Raw genomic sequence first — 22,604 nt, forward strand, 5'->3', positions numbered from 1 at the left:
CAAATCTTACTTTCCTAAGGACACAAGTCGACCACAATTTCTTCCTTAACTTCTCCCACTGTTACTAGTAGCCGAATGAGAGCCTGTAGTCCCTTCCCCACTAGCTGCAATTATCCCCCGAGCAACATGATAAGCACTCTAAACCATAAACTTCCCATGTTGATCATAATGCCAAACTATTCTATCGGCAATGTTACGTAAGCTAAGTGGGATCCCTTGAATTAATTCCACTTCTTCCTGGGAGAAAATCTCATTCAACAATCGCACATTCCACTACTTATCATCGACATGGCATTATGATCGACATGGCTCTCACGGTGGCCTCATCATTCCAATGTACGGGTGGCGGGGTCAAAATCCAAAGACAGGACTTGTCACACTCGGCCCGAGCCCCCACCACATCCAGGGCTCGACTCCACCGTAGCATGATATTGTCCGCTTTGGGCCTCGACCACGCCCTCATGGTTTTGTTTTTGGGAACTCACACAAGAACTTCCCAGTGTTCACCCATCATAGGATTGCTCTCGCACAAACTTGCTTAACTTTGAAGTTCTGATGGAACCGGAAGTCAGTGAGCTCCCAAAAGGCCTCGTGCTAAATAGAGATGAGAATATACATATAAGGCTTACAGGATCCACTCCCTTAGGTGAAGTAGGATGTTACAATCCACCCCCCTTAAGGGCCCGACGTCTTCGTCGGCACACTTCCGGCTAGGGATTGGCTCTGATACCAAATTGTCACATCTCGGCTCAGGCCCCCACCACATCCAGAGCTCGACTCAACCGTAGCACGATATTGTTCGCTTTGGGCCCCCACCACGCTCTCAAGGTTTTGTTTCTGGGAACTCACATGAGAACTTTCTAGTAGGTCACCCATCATAAGATTGCTCTCGTACGAACTCGCTTAACTTCGGAGTTTCGATGGAACCTGAAGCCAGTGAGCTCCCAAAAGGTCTCATGCTAGGTAGAGATGAGAATATACATATAAAGCTTACATGATCCACTCCCCTGGGCGAAGTGGGATGTTACATGACTCATTTGACACCCAATATCCTTCCATATGTGAATCGTCTTCCCATCACCCACCTTCCACTGAAGTCATTTTTGAAGCATCGGTCTTAAGGCAACAATACTGTGACAGACATATGAACTATTAGAAGTTACCCAAGCTTCAAGGAAATCTGTAATAGGAAAGTATCGAGCCTTGAACACACGATACACAAGGCCCTCGGTATCATGCAGAAGCCGCCATGCCTGCTTGGCTAACAAAGCCAAGTTAAACGCATAAAGATCTCTAAATCCAAGACCACCTTCTTGTTTAGACTTACACAACACTCTCTAATTGAGCCAATGTATTTATCAAAACTTTTTGCACACCCTATCTTTCACATACTCGAAGGTTTCTTCCTTTGACTTGCGAAATACCGGCAAACCCAATTATTTATCACGAAATTCCACTCGCCTCATCCCAAGACAGTTAGCCAATAATTGCTTATCATAAACATAGTGATTGGAACTGAACATAGTGATTGGAACTGAACATAGTGATTGGAACTGAACGAAACGCAACTTTTCTCAAAATTAACCACTTGTCCAGAGGCCAACTCATACGTCCGCAACACCTGTTTAATATTATGACACTCACTAATGGTACCTCGGGCAAAAAGTAAACTATCATCAGCGAAAAAAATGGTGGATACTAGAAGCAGCTTAACAAACTTTGATCCCCTGTAACTCTCCTTCAAACTCGATCTTTGTCAATAGGGCTGAGAAGCCCTCTGCACATATAATAAATAAAAAGGGGAATAGAGGATCCCTTGGCGTAGTCCTCTTTCTGGATACACGTAACCCACCAGGGCACCATTCAATTTAAATGAATAAGTCACCGTTGAAACACACAACATGGCCATATGAATCCACCTTTCAGAAAATCCCAGTCTCTGCATCATAGCCTTAAGAAATTTCCATTCCACACGATCATAAGCCTTTACTAATGTCTACTTTCAATGCCATAAAACCATTGGACCCTGAGGACCGTTTATGCATATAATGAGCAACTTCTGCAACTACCAAATAATTATCCAAGATTAAATGTCTCGGAACGAAGGCACTTTGAGTAGGAGAAATAACATGCGGGAGAATAAGCTTCAATCTGTTCGTGAGAACCTTTGCCACTATTTTGTACAACACATTGCACAAACTAATAGAGCGAAGTTGTGTCATCATTGTAGCATCTTTGACTTTGGGAATTAATGTAACATGTGTATAATTGATTTTTCGTAGAATATGGCCAGATAGGAGCATGGACTGAACCTCATTACAAACATCCTTGCAGACCACTCCCCAGTGCTTCTGGTAGAATCCCGGTGATATATCGTCTGGTCCCAACGCCTTTGTAGGATGCATTTGAAAAACAGCACATTTGATCTCCTTATCCGTGAATAGGCTTATCAGGGAAAGATTCATCTCCTCCGTCACCTTAGGCGTGATAAGACACAAGATATCGTCAAAACTCTCTACTCCATTTGAACTAAAAAGTATTGTGAAATAAGACACCACAACTTCCTTCATAGTCCTACGATCATCATGCCAACAAGCATTATCATCCATTAACCCGTATAAACAGTTCCACTTTTGCCTCTTATTAGCCTTCTGATGAAAATACTTGGTATTGCAATCCCCAAGTTTAATCCAATTTTCCTTCGATAGTTGTCTCCAAAATTGCTCCTCTTGTTCAAGCAATCAGTTCAACTTCCCAATTAGCGTGTTTTTCTGCTCAATGGACTTATCAGTGAATGGTTGTCCTAACAAACTCGTAAGCTTATCCTCTACTTCTCTAATTGATTTTGGTCCTACCCTTACATTACCATGAGCCCAATTATTGAGCTTTATCCTCATCATCTTAATTTTCTCGGTAACCTGGAACATTGGTGAGCCCTCCACCTCTTGGGTCCGTCCCCCCCCCCAATACCGCTTTAGTACAACCCTCATGCAAATGCCATCATTCCTCATAACAGAATTGTTTCTTCCATCGGATTAGGTTATGCCCCAACTAATTAAGCAAAATCGGCACATGATTCGAGGAAGTTTTGTTTAAATAATGCATTTTAGAATGAGGGAATATCGCCATCCATTCTTGATTACCCAAAGCTCTATCCAGTCGTACCTTCATTCCACCCATTTTTGTCGTAAACCACATGAACTTATTTCCTGAGAAACCAAGATCCACCAGCCGACACTATTGCACTGCATCTCGAAATCCCTCCATTAGTCTATCCTGTCGAATATTACCTTTTCCATGCTCATTGGCTTGAAGGATTTCATTGAAATCCCCAATGCACAACCAAGGTTTAGAATCATTGCCTGCAAGAGTCTTTAACAATCTCCAGGATATATATCTGTCACAAATAGTTGGATAACCATAAAACCAGTAAATCGCCAATGGTCTGTATCACCCGGAACACCCATATCAAAATCAACATGGTTTTAAGAATATGACCTTAAACATAACTTTATTTCATCATTCCAAAGAACACATAGGCCCCATGAACTACCTCGACTATCAACTGTAAAACAATGATCAAAATTCAACTTAAAACGTAAACGGTCCATGCAACGAGAATTACTTTTTATCTTGCACAAGAACATTACAGTGGGATCTTGACTGGATATTAACCATTGAAGTGCATGAACTGCATGAAGGTTCCCAAGCCCCCGGCAGTTCCAACTTAGACAACTCATTGCTTGCGGCGGGGTTGACCCTTGTCAACCTTCGTCGATGAACTGGACAGCACCAAACTAGCATCCAACTTTCCTCTACCTTTGCTCTGAGATACCACTTCCTCATCTTCCCGAGACAACCTTTTCCTTAACCCCCCTTCATCTTGTGCAATAGGTTGCATGATACTTGACAAACTACCTCCATGTCTTTCTCGTCTTGGTCTCCTTTTCCTAACCCTCTGATGATCTCGATGATAGGCATAAGGTTGAATGGGTCTGAACTCAGCCCCGAGTTCTCGACCCACCATAATCTCGCCTCCACCTCGAGGCTCAATAATCTTCAGCCCATGTATAGCATTCCCTACCTCCCTCTCTATTGACTCCATATGAAACTGACCATCATCTCCGTGCATTGTAGGCATGACATTTAAGTCGAATCCAAATAGTTTCAACCCCATGTCTACCTGATTTGTCGGGACCTGCTGCACTAGTGTAATTACTACAAAATCTTCTCTCATCTCCTCCAGGTCAACCTCAGTATTCAAGTCAGGGATATCAATGTCGCCATTAATGGTGGCATCATCCATCGTCTCTCCACGAATCCCACTACCTGACTATCCCACTGCAGCCATCACCGGAGTTGCTTCCAATACTCCCTACTGTTCTTCTGCCGTATTAATCATGTTTTCCCTATCATTAACATGCGTCAACACTGTTATAGACCATCCCTTTGACCCCTCAAATCCAAAGCACGTGCCTTGAGACCACCTATAATTATCTCCCAACACATCATTCTGAAACCATCGTCCATACGACTTAGCAAAATCATCATCATTCTTCTCTTTAAAGTGCAAACACTGCTCCTTCATATGTCCAATGACCTCATAGAGAAAACAAGTGACAGGGAGTTTTTCATATCTCAGATTGATCCCAATCTCCGTACCTTGAATTGAAAGCAGAAGGTTACGTCTTAGTGGCTTCGTAATATCTATCTCCACTCGAATGCGTAGAGTGCTACCAAATAGATCACCCTTATGATTTTGATTAGTCAACACATGCACCCTATTCTGGTTACCTATGAACTACCTCATATGACGAGTCATATACACTAGGGGCAAACCCTTCACTTGAACCCAAAACTTCTGCAATCGCAGCGGAACCCTAGCAGGGTACACTAGGTTATCTGCCTCTGCCAATACGAGTAGGGCACCATCATATAGCCATGGTCCTCCCCTCATCAGCATCGATCTCTCCCGAGCACTGTCAAACCCAAAGGAGAACAACCCATCATCCATCTCCACTATTGTAACCCTTGCCTTAGGGCACCAGAGATTTACCATCTGGCATTTAAACTCCTTATTTATCGTTTTTCATGAGAGGACCCTCCTGACTAGGAAAACTCTATCAGTTCGAAGCAGTGTGCTTTCCTTTTCATCAATCACAAAATCCATTTCTCTTCTTCCGTGAGAGCCAGTCTATCTGCAAACTTGATCACCATGTCCTCCATCATGCGTTGGACCACATGAAACCCTAACCTGCAGACTGTTCGTAAATTATCCCCAACCATTTGTGCTAGTCGTCGGAACATCCACTCCAACCAAGCCACACTATCTGCGTCGATCTCCACGTTCCGTCGTGCACAGCAAATCAATACTCTATGGTCATTGCCGTAATTTTGTCATGCCGCTCTCCTAGAGAAACCCTAGAAAAACCCTAAAGAGGAATATTAACCTTGTGTAAGTTAAATGTGCAAACTTGATGCATATAACTATGAGTTAAAGTTACACAAAAAGTTATCCAATACACCATAAAGCAAATTGAATTGGGAGGATTAATGTTGCGGTGCCTTGCTCCATGCTTCTTTTGCTCTCTGTATCATCAAGATATTTTCTAAATCAATCATCATTTTTTATGTCATTGTCAAGGAAAATGATCATTTCCAGATCCCTTCCTCTTAATCCACCAAGTTCAGATATTCAGACCATTAAAATTTGATCTAATGATTAAAGTTATTATAACTTTTAAAATGAGCCCTTGTTTGTAGCCGTTGAATCAAATTTCACTGGCTCAGATCCCCGAACTTGATGAATTAGGAGGAAGGAATCCAGAGAGGATCCCTTTTCCCATTGTCAACCACCACCTTGTTTCACAATAGGCTTAAAAATAAATAAACTTTTGTCTTTTTAGGAATATGACATTTGAAAAGAGAATTCTGTTTTTATTTTTTTATTTTTTTTTATCACCAAGTGATCAAGTAGTTACTTGTTTTTAAATTCGATATAATGATTTAAGATTGCAACTCTAAAATCACATTCATTTATTTTTAACTTTTGATATCAAATTTAAGGTGAATGACTATGCATTCTGATGAGTGCATATTTTACTACTTATTTTACTCCAAAAGCTACATTTTCTTGTGTCATGTTTGTTCTAAATGAATGAAATTACATGGTTTTGAGAAAAATATGAATTCAATCCTTTTAAGTTCAATCAAGTAAAGTAGCTGGAATTTGGTTTTGTTTAGTAAGTGGATTGAGCTGAAGTGTGTTTATCATAATTTTTTTTTAAGGCAAACTTGGTCTTAAGTGATATTCACAAGTTGGGAAATTTTTAATTACATTTTTGGCTCATCCAAATCTTATGCAAATCTTTCCTTTAGAAATTAGACAGCAGCTTATTTGGTTGAATTTTTCCTGTAGGGATCTTATTGTTTTATAAGTCTAACAGGAGCGTTGACTAGTCAACTAGACCATTTACTTGCGCGTGGCTTCTTACCAATTCCATGGGAAAGAGTTTTTATTGTTTTTTGTTCCAAAAGAAAGGGAATGCTGCAATCACCTCTTGGCATTCTACAAGGGTAGCCAACCAATTCCATTTCAAGAAAAAGAAAAGAAAATGATAGTGTTCAATTCCACACACCACCAGAGATAGTACTTCATCCACCAAATTTTCAATCAGTGGATCTCTGCGACAAGATGAATCTGGAGCATTGGGTTGATTATCTTAACTTTTGGAGTTTGGGCAATTTTTGAAAAGTGGCAAAGACGACCTGGAAGGTGAAATTCGAGTTGCACAGTTGGGGGAGAACAGAAAAGGAAAGTACAGGAATGTTATTCCCATATTTTCTTGCTCCTAATTTGTTTGATTTTCTTGTGGTGTGTTCTCTTATATTATGGATTTTGGTGTGAAGGCATTAAAGAGAGATTTGGCTGTTGATGTTTTAAATGGATTTACTGAGTTATCGAAATCAAGGGGTAAACAACAGCAAGGAGATCAAGGGCACAAGTTTGATGCTAATAGATTCAGAATTCATTTGGGTGCCTTAATGTACCAAAGAGTGGCCATCACATAATTGAAGACTTCTACTGTTTCCTCTCTTTTACTGTCAACAATCAATTGGGATTAATTTTTTGTCGGTTACGAAAAAGTAAAAGGGGAAAAGAAGGAGAGGAATGACGGATCAGACAGAAGAGGCATACGAAAGACAGCAGCATCAGAGAATAAGGATTTTTCTATGTTTTTTCTAAACTCAATTGTCTTATTATTTTTATTATGAATACAATGACAATTTCATCTATGTTTTAGAACTAATTTTCCTTAGCTAGGGCTACGATGTAGCCATGACTATGAATGCTTATATTCTCAAGTAAATTATTTTAAGTTTTCAATTTCATTGAGTATCGTTTGCTATGTTTATATGCTTGGTTTTAGTCTTGGTGATTAGCTACCATCTTGACTTGTACTTGGTAGATTTGATGCAAGTTGTGCAGATGCCGTGTTTTCAAAATGAGTGATAACTTCTTGCAAATATATACCATGAATTGCCTAGTAGTAGATGCCATACTCTAGGATTTGTGTAGTCTTTATATAAATTTCCACTGATCGTAATGAGTTTCATTATGTTAAACTATTCTAGATGCCATGGATGGTTTCAAATTGGGATATACGTAATAGTCTAGATGCCATAGTGTTTGCGCCCGATTTTACACTATCGGCCCGAGTAATCGAAGCCGTTGAATGAACAAAATTTTAGACCGTTGAATGAGAAAGTGAAGATAATTTTGTTATTGTTAAAGGATATTATTATTATTATTGTTTTATCATAATAATTATCTTTTAATAAGGAATTATCTTAACGTTTTCCTATCCAAGATAAATGGGATGCAAACTATATCTGCGATCTGGAAGTAAACAACACAGTTCGAGTTGGGACTCTTATCACGTGGCATGGCTGGGATGTGATGGTCATGATAGGCTTTAGCCTATGGATGGGATAAGAAAATGGTGATGTGATGTGGTAGAAGGTTAGCTTGCATGCATGAATAAAGATTATGGTGGGACCGAATATCCTTGGCATCCTGCCAAGAGTCTTGTCAAATGGCATCACATGGAAGAAACACATCTCATCAATGTAAATTTCCATGTGAATTAATGAAGATTGCATGAAGATAGGCATGCATGTAACATCTGAAGCAGAGACAAGCCCACGTGGCTCATTGTTATCAACCTAGAGTCCCATTTGAGATAGAAACACATCTCATCAAGCACGTGGCCTCATCATGAAATATTGTTTAAACTGTGATGGGCACAGGATAAAGATGCATGCGGATTACACTAGAGAGATTAGGATTTGATCGAGGTTTGAACGGTGAAAGAGTTTTAGTAGCATGGTGGAACTTGAAAGTTTATCAACCGCGTACTCGTCCCTATAAATATAAAGGCAGTGGCAACGGAAAATGCCTCTCCAACTCAATACACAAACTGCCCTACGCAAACTCTCACTCTACGCGAAACCTCTCAACAACCTTGAGATTTTTTATTTTCTTTTCTGCCAACACATCTTCAGTTTGGATAAACAGAACTGTGAAGGCAACCGGCGAACATCTTCAATTTGGATAAACAGCACTGTAGCCGTAAAATTAGCTGACCGCGAAGCACCTTCAGTTTGGATAAACAGCACTGCGTCGAGGCCGAATGGTTATCTATCCAAGTCTCGGCCTAAAAGGATTTTCGAATCTTTATTGGTAGAGGTCATCTCATTAGCCTTCTCAGCGAAGTGAGATGTTACAAATTACTGGGCTCGGCACATTGAACACCAAGTTGTTTATGATTGGTTATTCACAAGTAGGGTTTAGAGTTCGGCATTCTGACAGCCGAACCACGTTTACCATCAAGACATATCTATTTTGAGTACTTGTGTCCGTATAGTTTGGAGCCAGTTCGGCTTGCTTATACTCTCACGAATATAATCATTGTGACCAAACTCGGTGCCAACGATCCATAAACTTCGCAAAACTAGCAGCCTTGTCTTCAGGCTTTAGAACCCGAAGGCCGAGACGTGTTCCTTCCTTGGTCGCAGTTGCAAGATTAAGAAGTCAGCAGTGCGTTCAATGCAACATCAACATATTTTACTCCTCGGCCAAGCTTGGCCGACGAGTTGGCACGCCCGCATACAACCGAATGACGTAGTTAGATCATTAGTTACTCGGCCTGCACGCCACGTAGGTTTGGTAGTTTTTAGGTCAACACATAGATATTACATGTGTTGGGGAGATTTGACTATCAATGAGGTTGAGTACTTGTTCATAGTTCACTGCATAAAATAAGTTGGATTGGTTTTGGTGAGTCGGATGCTCTAGCGTTTTACTCAACTGAATTACAATTTGTGTACTTGGCTGCCACTTTTTGCATTGTGATCAAACTTTCTTGTTTTCATTTGTTTTTAACTATTAGTTTCAGTTCTCAAATCCATCTTTCATCAATCTTTGCTAATTTTACTTCGTTATAATTGGATTTAAGTTAGTTGATAAGAATTAAATCATTTTCTGAGGGACGATATTAAGTGCTTGCTTTCTATAATATCGAATGATTCGTACGCTTGCGAGCATTAAATTTGGAACTAAGTTGGACTAATTTCGGTTAATTTAAATTTCGCAACACATTCTACAAAATATTTTTGTTTCAACAGTTCTTCACAACTAAAATATTTATCCATAAATTGGATTTTTGTTTTTTAATTACTTTCAATTTTAAGTTGGATTTTTGTGTAAGATATCGAAAGGAAGTAATGAGAGAACGAGATATAGAAGCGTGGAGGACATGATAGAAGAAATGTTGAAGAATTATACTAGGAAATTAACACAAAATCAAAATCAAAACAATAAAAGATGAAAAGTTATTTTAAGCTGTTTTCAATTTGAATAATGTTGTTTTCGTTCATTCGTTCTTACTTTTTCCTCTCACTCCCACCATCCTTTTTCAATGTTCATTTATCTATACACTTTCTCCACGTCTTAAGCACAAAATGTAAAAAATAAGGCTTTTTAGTTAAAATAGTCTCTAAGAACGACATAACTCTTCATTTTGGTCATTGAGATTAAAATCGATAGAAATGGTTTCTAAGATTGTCCACCATAAATCATTTTGGTTCTTATGTGAAAATGCTTTGTTAAATTGAGGATATTTTGTCAAATCAACCCATCAACTTGAACTGGTGATTTCTTCAATTTAACGAAGATTTTTCACATAATGACTAAAATGATTGACGGTGGACAATCTCAAGCCCACTTCTATCGGTTTGAAATCTCAGAAACTAAAGTGATGAATTATGCTAATCTTATGAATCATTTGGGCTTAAAAATCCGAAAAATAATAACAAAATGTTTGTCAAATGGGTCTATAACTTCCCATTCGAAAATAATCAAACCTCAATATAATATTATTGCATGACATACAAGGATTTTGTTTTTGTAGTTTTGACTTTTTACGTGTTTCCCATTAACTAGTATGGATCAAGTAACAATACAATATTCTAAACTACTTAAATAATTTATGTGAATGATGAGGATTCAAACTCGAACACAACCCTACGAGCACACTACCAACACCAACTCGCCTAACCAAGTTCAGTGTAGTGTTCAAGCGAAGTTTGTTGTGGGTGAACTTTAGAAGAAAGAGTATTAAGAAAATTTCCATAATGCGTCTTCCACCAAGAGATGCTTTTGTAAAGAAGAGTGGTTCATAGCTGAAAAAACGCAGAGAAAATTCTGCGTTATGCTTATGAAACAAGACACTGAGTTAACTAACATGGTATTTGAACCTTGCTCAATAAATATTCAATACAAACAAGGCAACTACACTGATTGAATTTTACCACAAAATGACAACTCTGATACTCTTCTTTTCTACAAAATTCAGATAATTTGAAGAACGTATATTAAGTGCCACAACTGGTCATACAAGGATGTTACATAATATTCAATTTGATTCGAGGAATTTCTCCGGTAGAGTTGGCTATACAATTCTTGTTCCGAGCAATCGGCTCTATACAGGGTCACTTCTCTCGCCCCTGTCAACCGACATGTCATCTACATTTTTATCCTGTCAAAATTTTCATCTCCCTTCTCTGTACCATTGAGTGGCACATTAGATGTAACTTTGCATGCATAATTCAACTTCTACACCTGAAGTTCCACAGCCCAGTTCCCTCATTGACTTCCATTGATCTGCAAGGCATTGGACTACAAGGCTTGGTGGTCATTACTCAAACGCTCGTAGCAGAGTGTATCTACAGATAATTACTTTCATTTAATCTCACAACAGAAGAGAGGGCTGAAATCCACGCTCGCAAACCACTCTGAGGATCCTTCTTCATTGATACTTCCAGATTGCCAACAGCCTGTTTCGAAATCCCAGATTTCACCAAAACAATTCCAAGTGATTTGAATGTACAATCATCAGGTTTAATGGAAGCTTTTATCATTTCCTTGAAAGTTGCCACTACCTCTTTGAATCTGCCATGCATTGCATACAGTCCAAGCACATTATTATAACTCAGCAAATTAGTAAAAAGTTGCAGTTCTCTCCTCTGCTTTGCGATCTGAATGGCTTCCTCAAACCTCCTCTGTTTTTTATACATGCACAACATCATTGCATATGTAAACTCATTTGCAGCTCCCTTGCTCTTCAAGCTATCAAAGAGTTCTTCTGATGGCTCAACCATACATCGCTCGCTATAAAGGTCAATCATGCAATTTGAAGCATATATGGCATAACCATCCTCTGATGACTGAAGAAGTCTGTATGTTTCTCCTGCTTCTTTCAAAAACCCAACTTTAGTATAGAGCTTGATCAAGGAGTTGTAAATCACCGTGTTCCCAAGCAAACCTTCATTTTTCATTGCATCAGCATAACTCAGAGCTTCTTTAACACTTCCGACATCAGTAAAAGCATTTATCAACACCCCAAAGACTATAACATCCAACTCAACATTGAATATGACCATCTCTTTGTATAGTTTCTCCGCCATTTCCAGTTGTCCTAATTTTGCAAAGCTTGATATCACAGCACAATACGGGATGCAATCACTTACCAATCCTGCCTCCTGCATCTTCCGGAGATAGGGTTTAGCAATATGTGGCATATCAGCAATAGCCAAAATTTGTATGAGAGAGCTATAACTACATTTGTTCGGAACTACGCCATGACTCTCCATGCTATCAAACAGCTGACATGCTTTACCATATTGTTTCCCTATCCCGTAAGCTTTAATCATCACATTAAACTCGAGGACACTCAATTTCTTCGCTTCTAGGCAGCAAATGAAAACTTTTTCAGCTTCCAAAATATGCCCACACTCTCCATATGCATCAATGTTGGCAGAAAAGCACTCAGAACTCATTTTCCCTGAAAGATGAAATCACATGAACCAAAACCATGATTTCTCAAGCATCCTAGCAGCTATGTACATTCTACTCAAAGCTGACTACGTGAATTCATCAATCTCAAGTCCCCTTTCATCCATCTCTGATATAAGAATTTTAGCTTTGGTAACCATGTGCCTTAATGTGTATACATACAAAAGGATGCGGTAACTCATAGGGTCTGGCTCAAGGCGAACCTCCTTCATCCTTGTGAAGTAGTTTGTCACCATGTCTATATTATCATGCTTTTCGTGGAGGGAAATTAGAATATTATATGTTCTTGTATCGGGTGGACATCGAAGCTCTTCCATTTTCTGCATAAAGGAAGCAACTTCTTCTAGCCGGCCATGGTTACCGCAAATGTGAATCATTGTATTGAAAGTCACTGTGGTTGGTGCAATTCCTTCCCTAAGCATCACTGCAAATATTTCATATGCTTCTTTAAGTTGGCCATCCTTTTCATATGTGTCAATTAATGTATTGTATGTATGCGAGCTCAAAGAAACATGAGAATGCAATGAGCTCTGCAATCCACAAGCACTTGTTGTAGAAGTGCCCTCTTGTAAACTACGTAGTATTAGCGAGATTTTATATTATTTTCGGGAATTTATAAGAGTTTTATTAAATTTAGATTTTAATTAAATTAATTACAAAGTTTGAATTTTGGATAATAATAGTTAAAAATTCATAGACTGTACGAGGTCACACTAAGTACAATTGGACATGGCTCAATCCTACGAGCGCGTATGCGAAAATCGTTCGCGAATCGGAGTTGAAATGAATAAATTAAAGGCATTTATAAAAATAAAATAAATAAATAAATAAAAGAAGACTAGAAGTTGCCAAATGGCAAGGGAGAGACGGAGAAAATGAGAGAAATGAGGGAGGGATAGACCAATCAGGATGAGAAGAAAGGATGGAAAGGAAAGTGGGAGGAACCAGCCAACCCGGATCCTCACGAGACCCGGTTCCTAACTCGACTACCGACCCAATTTTTCCTACACAATTCCGACGAAATTCCGTCGATTTTCCAATGAATTGAGTCAATCCACCACCACTAATCATCACATCGCCACTTCCTCTCCACTTTCCACCCAACCCAACTGGGTTTATGCCCAGTTTCGTGAAGAACGAACTTGTGGGTTCCGTGAGTCTCTCGACTGCAATCCGCGCTTCCGCAATCACCAACATCTGCCACCACCACCGTTCAACTCCACGAAATTATGTCGATTTTCCGATGAATTGAGTCGATCCACCACCACTAATCATCACATCGCCATTTCCTTTCCACTTTCCACCTAACCCAACTGGGTTTATGCCCAGTTTCGTGAAGAACAAACTTGTGGGTTCCGTGAGTCTCTCGGCTGCAATCACCACCATCTGCCACCACCATCGTTCAACTCCCCTTAGACCTAGGAACAAGTGTTAAGCATTGGGTGAGGCGTCAAAGTTTAAATGGACGATGATTCGAATGGCACCAATCCTAGGGTTTCCGGCAGCCTCTCGTCGATTTCAGGTAATTCCTGATGGAATTGAACTCTGTCACAGGTATGAAAATTCTTCCCCTTGTTATTTTCTATAATCTTGTGAAATTTGGTGATTTTTGGACTTGGTCGAAAATTTTGGTTTCCATTCGTAGGAAACCGCCGCATGCGGCTGCTCATGGGTAATGGGCTGACTTTGTCTTTTTAGGTTAAATTCGATACTCTGATTACATATTTGACATCCACACGATGAAATTCCATCGTTCGAACCTAGTTTCTTTAATGTCTGCCACTTGAATATTATAGTAAACAGCTATCCAACCATTGAAACGTCACCAAATTTAGTATGTTATTGTATGTAATATTTAAGAACTTTAGGAACTACAAATAAAAAATCCGGTGGACGGATCTTCCTGATTGGATTACTATGGTTGACTTTGTTGAAAATGTTTTGAAGTGTTCTTCAATACTAAAATTAGCATTACTAGAGACCCAATGGGGCCTAGCGGGCCATCTTAATTAGTGAGCTATCCCAGGTGATGTGCACCTTGATTTATGTGCAAGTGGCACCTTATTGTGTTATACATGTTTATTGAACTTTCTAGATGATACGAATGAAATGTACAATTGCTAGTATAGAAATGCAAGTCCAGAATCTTATTAGAAGTATTATATAGATCTTCTATGTTGGTATGACAAGATAGTTAGTGGTCGTGAGAAGTTGATAGTGCAGGTGCTTACGTTGTAAATCGTAAGGGTTTAAGATAAGGGTAAGTAGGTTGTGTGTTGATCTAACTGCACCATGTAGCAGTGGTACATGGATGATCCTGCTTGGTATATTTGCGATAGGGGACCATATGTATTTCAGGGGTGATCATGATTGGTATATCTGCGATGGGTGATCACCGCCTGCACAATTAGGTTATGCTTGGTTTATCCACAATAGGGGACCATACACATTTTAGGAGTAATCATGCTTGGTGTATTAACGATGTGTGATCACTACCTAGAGTTAGGATGTGGTCCTGCTTGGTATATCTGCGATGGGGGACTTTATGTATTTTAGGGGTGATCATGCTTGATATATCCGCGATGGGTGATCACTACCTACGTTATTAGACTATGCCTATGGTTTTGCTTAGTTTAACTGCAATGGGGGACCACACGCATTCTAGGAGTGATCATGTTTGGCATATCCGTGATGGGTGATCACTACCTAGAGTTAGGATGTGGTCCTGCTTGGTATATCCGCGATGAGGGGACCATACATATTTCAGGGGTGATCATGCTTAGCATATCCACGATGGATGATCACTGCCTTCATGCTTAAATTATGCATATGGTTCTGCTTAGTATAGTCGCAATGGGGGACCATACACATTCTAGGGTGATGAGGATTAGTTGTACTTGTTACATTTTGGTAGGCGGCCATATTTTAGTTGGATTCCGTGGAGTGGCCTAGAATCCTTACTCTTGCTCATTTCCATAAAGTTAGTTTGGAACCCTCGATTCAAGTGAATGGGAATTACCCACTATAGACCTTGTGAGTATAAATTAGATTTACCATGTTATTACTTATAATCCAAATAGGGAATTATGTAGAGTTCTTTAATTAAATTCATGAATGATATGTTATCTCGTTGATCGATTAACGTAGTTAAAGGATAATATCGTGCATCTTTGACTCATGAATTTATTAGTGGACATGTTTGTGGAATGGTGTTGGAAAGCATGTGATATATGTGAATGATGAAATGACAAATCTCGGTTTATATATAGTGGGGTACTTTATGTTTTCTACTAGGAAGTATATTGAGAAAAGTTCAGAGTTTAATAATTGGTGAACTACGGATGGCTAAATCTCTATTTAGGGTACGTAGGCAGTCTAACGCAAGGGTTAGATGCAGCCATGAAATGGAAGTTACTACGTGGTTGAATCCTTGTTTATTTTTTGTCTTCTCCAAGGGCAAGACATGATAGATAAACAAGAATTAGTGACGTCACGTGTCAATCCTGGACGTATCTTGGGATCGGAGTGTGACAATAAGCTTGAGATTCTTGTATGACTAACGTATAAGCCACAACTGCACCACATTAAGAAAAAACAAACTCATTAATTTAAAGATTGATGGAAAGCTATAGAAATGAGAAAAAGGATTTACACATGGTCTTTATAGATTTGGAAAAAGCGTATGATAGGGTCCCAAGAGACATTCTTTAGAGGATTTTAGAGAAGAAAGGAGTACGAGTAGCATATATCCAAGGTATAAAGGATATGTATGAAGGAGCAAAGACTGCCGTAAGAACTCATGAAGGACAAACCGAAAGCTTTCCCATAACTGTAGGATTACATCAAGGCTCATCCTTAAGTCCTTACCTTTTTGCGTTGGTAATGGATGAGTTAACAGGACATATTCAAGATGATATTCCTTGGTGTATGCTTTTCGCAGACGATATAGTGTTGATAGATGAAACTCAGAAAGGGGTAAATGCAAAGCTTAACCTTTGGAGAGAAATGTTGGAATCTAAAGGTCTTCGCCTAAGCCGATCAAAGACAGAATATATGGAGTGCAAGTTCAGTGCAAATGGAGGCCAAAACGAGTTAGGGGTGAGGATCGGAGATCAAGAAATACCAAAGAGAGACCGTTTTCGTTACCTAGGATCTATCTTGCAAAAGAACGGAGAATTAGATGGAGATCTCAACCATAGAATACAAGCTAGATGGATGAAGTGGAAGAGTGCATCCGGCGTGTTGTGTGACCGCCGTATGCCACTGAAGCTCAAGGGAAAATTTTATAGGACGACAATAAGGCCGGCGATGCTGTATGGCACAGAATGTTGGGCGGTGAAGCATCAACACGTACACAAAATGGGTGTAGCGGAGATGAGGATGCTTCGTTGGATGCGTGGGCACACGAGAAAGGATAAGATTAGGAACGAGGATATCCGGGGTAAAGTAGGAGTAGCCGAAATTGAAGGAAATATGAGAGAAAATCGGTTACGGTGGTTTGGACATGTGCAAAGAAGGCCTACTGACGCTCCGATTAGAAGATGCGACTATGGGACAGAGGTTCAGGGCCGAAGGGGTAGAGGAAGACCTAGGAAAACTTTGGAAACTCTAAGAAAAGACTTAGAGTACTTGGATCTAACGGAGGACATGACACAGGACCGAGCACAATGGCGTTCAAAGATTCATATAGCCGATCCCACTCAGTGACTTGGAATTTCCAAGTCTCCAACCGAGAAGTTTTCCTCACTCGGGAAATTAAGGAAACACTACCTCAACCTACATGCTCCACTCATAAAGCTTCAACATACAAGCTTCAACAAAAGAAAATTCAAAGAACTTAGCGAAGAAGGTTTTGGTGTATTTAACACAATACGTTGAAATGAAGGAAAGCTTATTTATTGATATCCCCGATAAGTTACAAATATGTACATATACATGAGTCAAAATAAACAAACAAGAGGGAGCCTTCACAAAGGTTGCTTAGGAGAAGTCTCAGCAGTCGGTAGAGCCCCAGAAAGAGAAGGCACCAGAGGGGGATCATTCGGAGCCTCAGTACTAGACAGAACCCTAGAAGGAGGAGGCATCAGAGGTTGATCATTTGGAGCTTCATTACGCGGTACAGCCCCAGAAGACGAAGGCAATAAATTCCTTTGGAACAAACCCACAAATCTCTGATGATCAAGTAAAACCTGACCATCAGATTCATTCATCTGGTCAAGCTTCCTCTTCATGTTTGTAGCATAGTCATGTGCGAGCCGGTGCAACTGTTTATTTTCTTGCTTGAGCCCTCAAATCTCCTGTTTGAGACTCACCACTTCAGCCACCAATGATTCAACTTGGCGGGTTCGAGCAAATAGGCGTTGGGCCATATTAGACACAGAACCTGCACACTGAACACTGAGAGCCAGAGAATCCTTAACAGCCAACTCATCAGACCGTTTGGAAAGTAGTTTGTTATCTTTGGGAGTGAGAAGGTTCCTGGCCACCACCGCAGAGGTCATATCATTCTTCATCACGGAATCCCCAACGGTAAGAGGACCAGTAGGGGAGACGAAAGATGGGCGCCATATGTTATCTGGAGAAGGCAGGGCTACCTCTTCAACAAGGTTCAAGTCAAAAAGACGATCGGAGGGGCCAAACATTTTCAAAGGTGTTGAAGAGAGAAGAGGTCGGACAAATCAAGATCTTAGAAGTGCAAGAATGGAGTTTCTACTGGTGGAGATTCAAGTGTGCTTTGGAACTTAATGCCAGCCCCTATAAAAATCTGCACTCGACGGAGCTTCAGAAATCGAAGAGACGAATGCTCAGAAATCGAAGAGGCGTTTGCGTTCTCAAAAGCTGGGCTGCTCAGAGACCACGAGGGTCAATCTCAGAAATCGAAGAGGCGTTTACTTCCTCAAAAGCTGGGCTGCTCAAAGACCATGAAGGCCGATCTCAGAAATCGAAGAGGCGCTTGCTTTCTCAAAAGCTGGGCTGCTCAGAGACCACGAGGGCTGATCTCAGAAATCGAAAAGGCACCTACTTTTCCAGCCTTGTCAGCACCTGTCACACGCACACTCAGCTTTGCGGAAATTATGGGCATTTTGTCGAAGATTTCTGGTGAAGTAGAAAGCACATGAATCTTACTGTTCAATCACCCACTTCCTACACGCAACAGTAGCTCATGGGTACCACAGATAACTTTGCCAAAGTTCTCTGACAAAGTTGAGACACGGGAAGCTTGCAGCTCCCACTACATCGCTCTGACCAAGAAGGGTAAAAGAATAGCAAAGAAACAGCACTAACAAAGTTTAGACACATAAATTTTGAAGGTCTAGCTACCATATTATTACCCACAAGGGTAAAGGAATAGTACCACTGCTGGATAATTGGAAAGTCCCTGTATGTTAACCTCTGTGCTTTGTGGCAAGGTAGACTAGCAAACATGCCCAACCTTTACTCACATTCGAGAAAACACTCCCAACAAGATTGCTTGCTCCAAAATCGAAGAGGCACTGCCCTCCGAATCTCGAGAGCCAGACTCCCAACATGATTACTTTCTCAAAAATCAAAGAGAGGGTAAAGGAATAGTACCATTGCTGGATAATTAGAAAGTCCCTATGTGTCAACCTCTGTGCTTCGTGGCAAGGTAAACTAGCAAACATGCCCAACCTTTACTCAAATTCGAGAAAACACTCCAAACAAGATTGCTTGCTCCAAAATCGAAGAGGCACCGCCCTCCGAATCTCGAGAGCCAGACTCCCAACATAATTACTTTCTCAAAAATCGAAGAGACATCGCTCTCCGAATCTCGAGAGCCAGACCCCCAGCAGGATTGCTTTCTCAAAAATCGAAGAGGCATCGTTCTTCGAATCTCGAGAGCCAGATCCCCGACAGGATTACTTGTTCGAAAACCGAAGAGGCACCACTTTCCCAACTTCAAGAGCCGGATCTCCTTGGATAAAGCTTGTCTGTAATCTTCACACACAACATCAGCTTTCCAGATACCACAGACCACTTTTTCAAAGTGCTCTGACAGAGTTAAAACATGTGAAGCTGGCAGCTCCCACTACCGTGCTATGACCAAGCAGGGTAAAAGAATAGCATTACTACTTGTTGTTAGGGAGACTTCTATATATGTCGATCTCCATCCCCAACGGACAGGCAGACCTGCAAAAATGCTCAACTCTTCCTCATATCTGAGAGGGCACTCCCAACGAAGCCTTTCGAAATATTCAGCTTTCTTTCCCCCCCCCCGATAATACCTCTGCAAACAAGTTATACTAGAGCAAGAATATCTCATATCATCAGGGTTAAAAGCAAGAGTATCCCATATCATGCTTTTTCCCTGTCTTTTCCTTTGGCCTTGTTCTTACCTGCAAGACAAGGAGAAAGAGAGCAATCAGTTAGCACTTGGAATCAAGCTTCCAGCCAGGAACTGACTGCCTGGAACCCCTTACCTGATTACTTACCTGGCATTGCTCTCGAGTACTCATCTTCAACATCTTATGCTTCCAGGGAAGATACCGCATTTGCCTGAGGAATCAGATAGGGCAAGTGAGAAGGATACAAGGAAGCATGTGGAGACAAGCGTACCAACACACGTGCCGATGCATCCACTACTCTGTCAAAAGAAAAAGTATCCCATATCAGCAGGGTCGAACGTACTCTAGATTTGATGGACTTGTTTTGACCCTCAAATTCTTCAGTCGGCCTTATACTCTGGAGGAAACCAGAAAACCCTCCAGCCCAGTTCAAGAATAAGCCTGTGGAAAATTATTTCTTCAAAAGCAAAAGTATCCCATATCATATCTTCTCATTTTTCTTCTCTTTATCCTTCATGCTGCTTGCAAGATAGGGAGAATGTGAACAATCAGCCGGAGCTCTGATTGCTTACCTTGTCTGTCACCTCTTTCAGCAGATCCTCTAGCTCGGCGACTTGGGGGACTCTTACTACATGGTTTGTATCGCGCTTGACCAAGCCTGAAACTACAAGTAAGCTTCAAGTGAAATTGATACATTACCTTGTGCATCTCCACCAGTTAAAGATACCACCCCTGGATGAAGGAATAGTACTTCCAGAGAAGATGCCACATCTACCTATGAGACAGATAAGGCAAGTCAAGACGATACCACACTCCGGTACTTAGAAGTTTCGTGATTACGAGATCATTCTCCCACAATATTTCCTAATGTCATTTGTACTAAATCATTCACTTGTACTCACTAAAGAAGAGCTTGAACCTATGTACTTGTGTAAACCCTTCACAATTAATGAGAACTCCTCTATTCCGTGGACGTAGCCAATTTGGGTGAACCATGTACATCTTGTGTTTGCTTTCCTATCTCTATCCATTTATATACTTATCCACACTAATGACCGGAGCAATCTAGCGAAGATCACAAAAAGCGACCGTTTTCGCTACCTAGGATCTATCTTGCAAGAGAACGGAGAATTAGATGGAGATCTCAACCATAGAATACAAGCTGGATGGATGAAGTGTAAGAGTGCATCCGGCGTGTTGTGTGACCGTCGTAGGCCACTGAAGCTCAAGGGAAAATTTTATAGGACGACAATAAGGCCAGCGATGTTGTATGGCACAGAATGTTGGGCGGTGAAGCATCAACACGTACACGAAATGGGTGTAGCGGAGATGAGGATGCTTCGTGGGATGTGTGGGCACACGAGAAAGGATAAGATTGGGAATGAGGATATCCGAGGTAAAGTAGGAGGAGCCGAAATTGAAGGAAAGATGAGAGAAAATCGATTCCGGTGGTTTGGACATGTGCAAAGAAGGCCTACTGACGCTCCGGTTCGAAGATGTGACTACGGGACAGAGGTTCAGCGCCGAAGGGGTAAAGGAAGACCTAGGAAAACTTTGGAAGAGACCCTAAGAAAAGACTTAGAGTACTTGGATCTAACAGAGGACATGACACAAAATCGAGCGCAATGGCGTTCTAGGATTCATAGGCCGACCCCACTTAGTGGGAAAAGGCTTTGTTGTTGTTGTTGTTGTTATATATTCAAACAAAATACGTAAGTTAATACACTTTCCAAACTTCAAAGCACAAGGTAGAAAATTAGAACCTTGTGGTCCATTTTGAAAATCACTTCAAACTTGAAAAGTGTAAATTGTAATTGACCTTACATTTTATATTGGTATTTGGGCAAATGAATGAGAGATTATTGTTCAAGTATGAATTCCATATCGAAAAAAAAAGAAGCATTGCCTGAAAGTTTAAATACATTTTGGAACACTTCATCTTGTTGTTAATTGGTTAATATGATTATTGAAAATACTTTTGGGTTTCTTAGATATTTGTTATTAGGCTTAAATATCAAAAAGGTTTGTGTGTTTTACTCTATCGGCCAATTTTAGTCCCTATATTTTTCGTTTGACCAAACTAGTCCCTGTGTTTACATTTGTTAGCTAATTCAAGACAATCCGTTAAAAGACCGTTAAAATTGACATGTGCCAGGCACGTGGGAGGACAAAAACGTCATTTTATTGTACACCCACTAAATATATACGATGCATATATTTAGAAATTGACACTTTGTTCAGTTCACTTGAATACTATGCGATTTAGGGTTTCAACATCCATTAGGTCAGAAATTTAGAGATTATGGGGTTGCCGACTGAGATTTTGGTGACTACTCCAGAGAAGATGACAAGCAGACAAACTGAACCAAACAACCAAGGTGACGATCTTCTTCGATTTTCAATGTTGTTGGGGGCTAAGGTTTGATTTGTTGGATATATTGTGTGCTTTTTTCCTGATAAAGGTAGCATTGTGTAATCGGCTCATGTCTTTCTTTAAAAATAAAACGTATTTCATTTTACGTGTGCAGATTTTCCTCAAGTTATCGAGGACTTAACTCAACCACCATTGTCACAAGCTCAATAAATTATGAAGAATCATTCAATGAATTCTCTACATAATTGTCTAGTCAGGTTGATGAAAATAGGTATTGCCTAAATGGTCTTAGCAGCGAATTCTTATTTCAAGAAGATAGTAGTGCTTTGTATCATGGTAAGCCTCAATATTATTATGATGTACCCATACAAACTGAAGAGTGTGAATATGATGGTGAGCAAAAATCTGATACGGACAATTACCTTTATGAGGAAAGTGATAATGATGATGACATTGGTGATTCTGATACAGACAATTTCTTATATGATGAGGATAATGATGCAATGCTTGA

General features: G+C 40.2%; 1 long non-coding RNA gene and 1 pseudogene across 1 annotated transcript; one reads left to right on the forward strand and one right to left on the reverse strand.

Moving 5' to 3' along the window:
• Nucleotides 1-10,871: 10,871 nt before the first annotated feature.
• Nucleotides 10,872-13,612, reverse strand: LOC139193028 (pentatricopeptide repeat-containing protein At3g23020-like; annotated as a pseudogene).
• Nucleotides 13,613-13,714: 102 nt separating this feature from the next.
• Nucleotides 13,715-22,520, forward strand: LOC139192962 (uncharacterized). The gene is made up of 2 exons (XR_011577553.1): nt 13,715-13,937; nt 22,248-22,520. It is a non-coding gene; the product is annotated as an uncharacterized lncRNA (long non-coding RNA).
• The last annotated feature ends 84 nt before the right edge of the window (nt 22,521-22,604 follow it).

This window comes from Malus domestica, chromosome 16 (genome assembly GCF_042453785.1).
Source record: "Malus domestica chromosome 16, GDT2T_hap1".
NCBI lineage: Eukaryota > Viridiplantae > Streptophyta > Magnoliopsida > Rosales > Rosaceae > Malus > Malus domestica.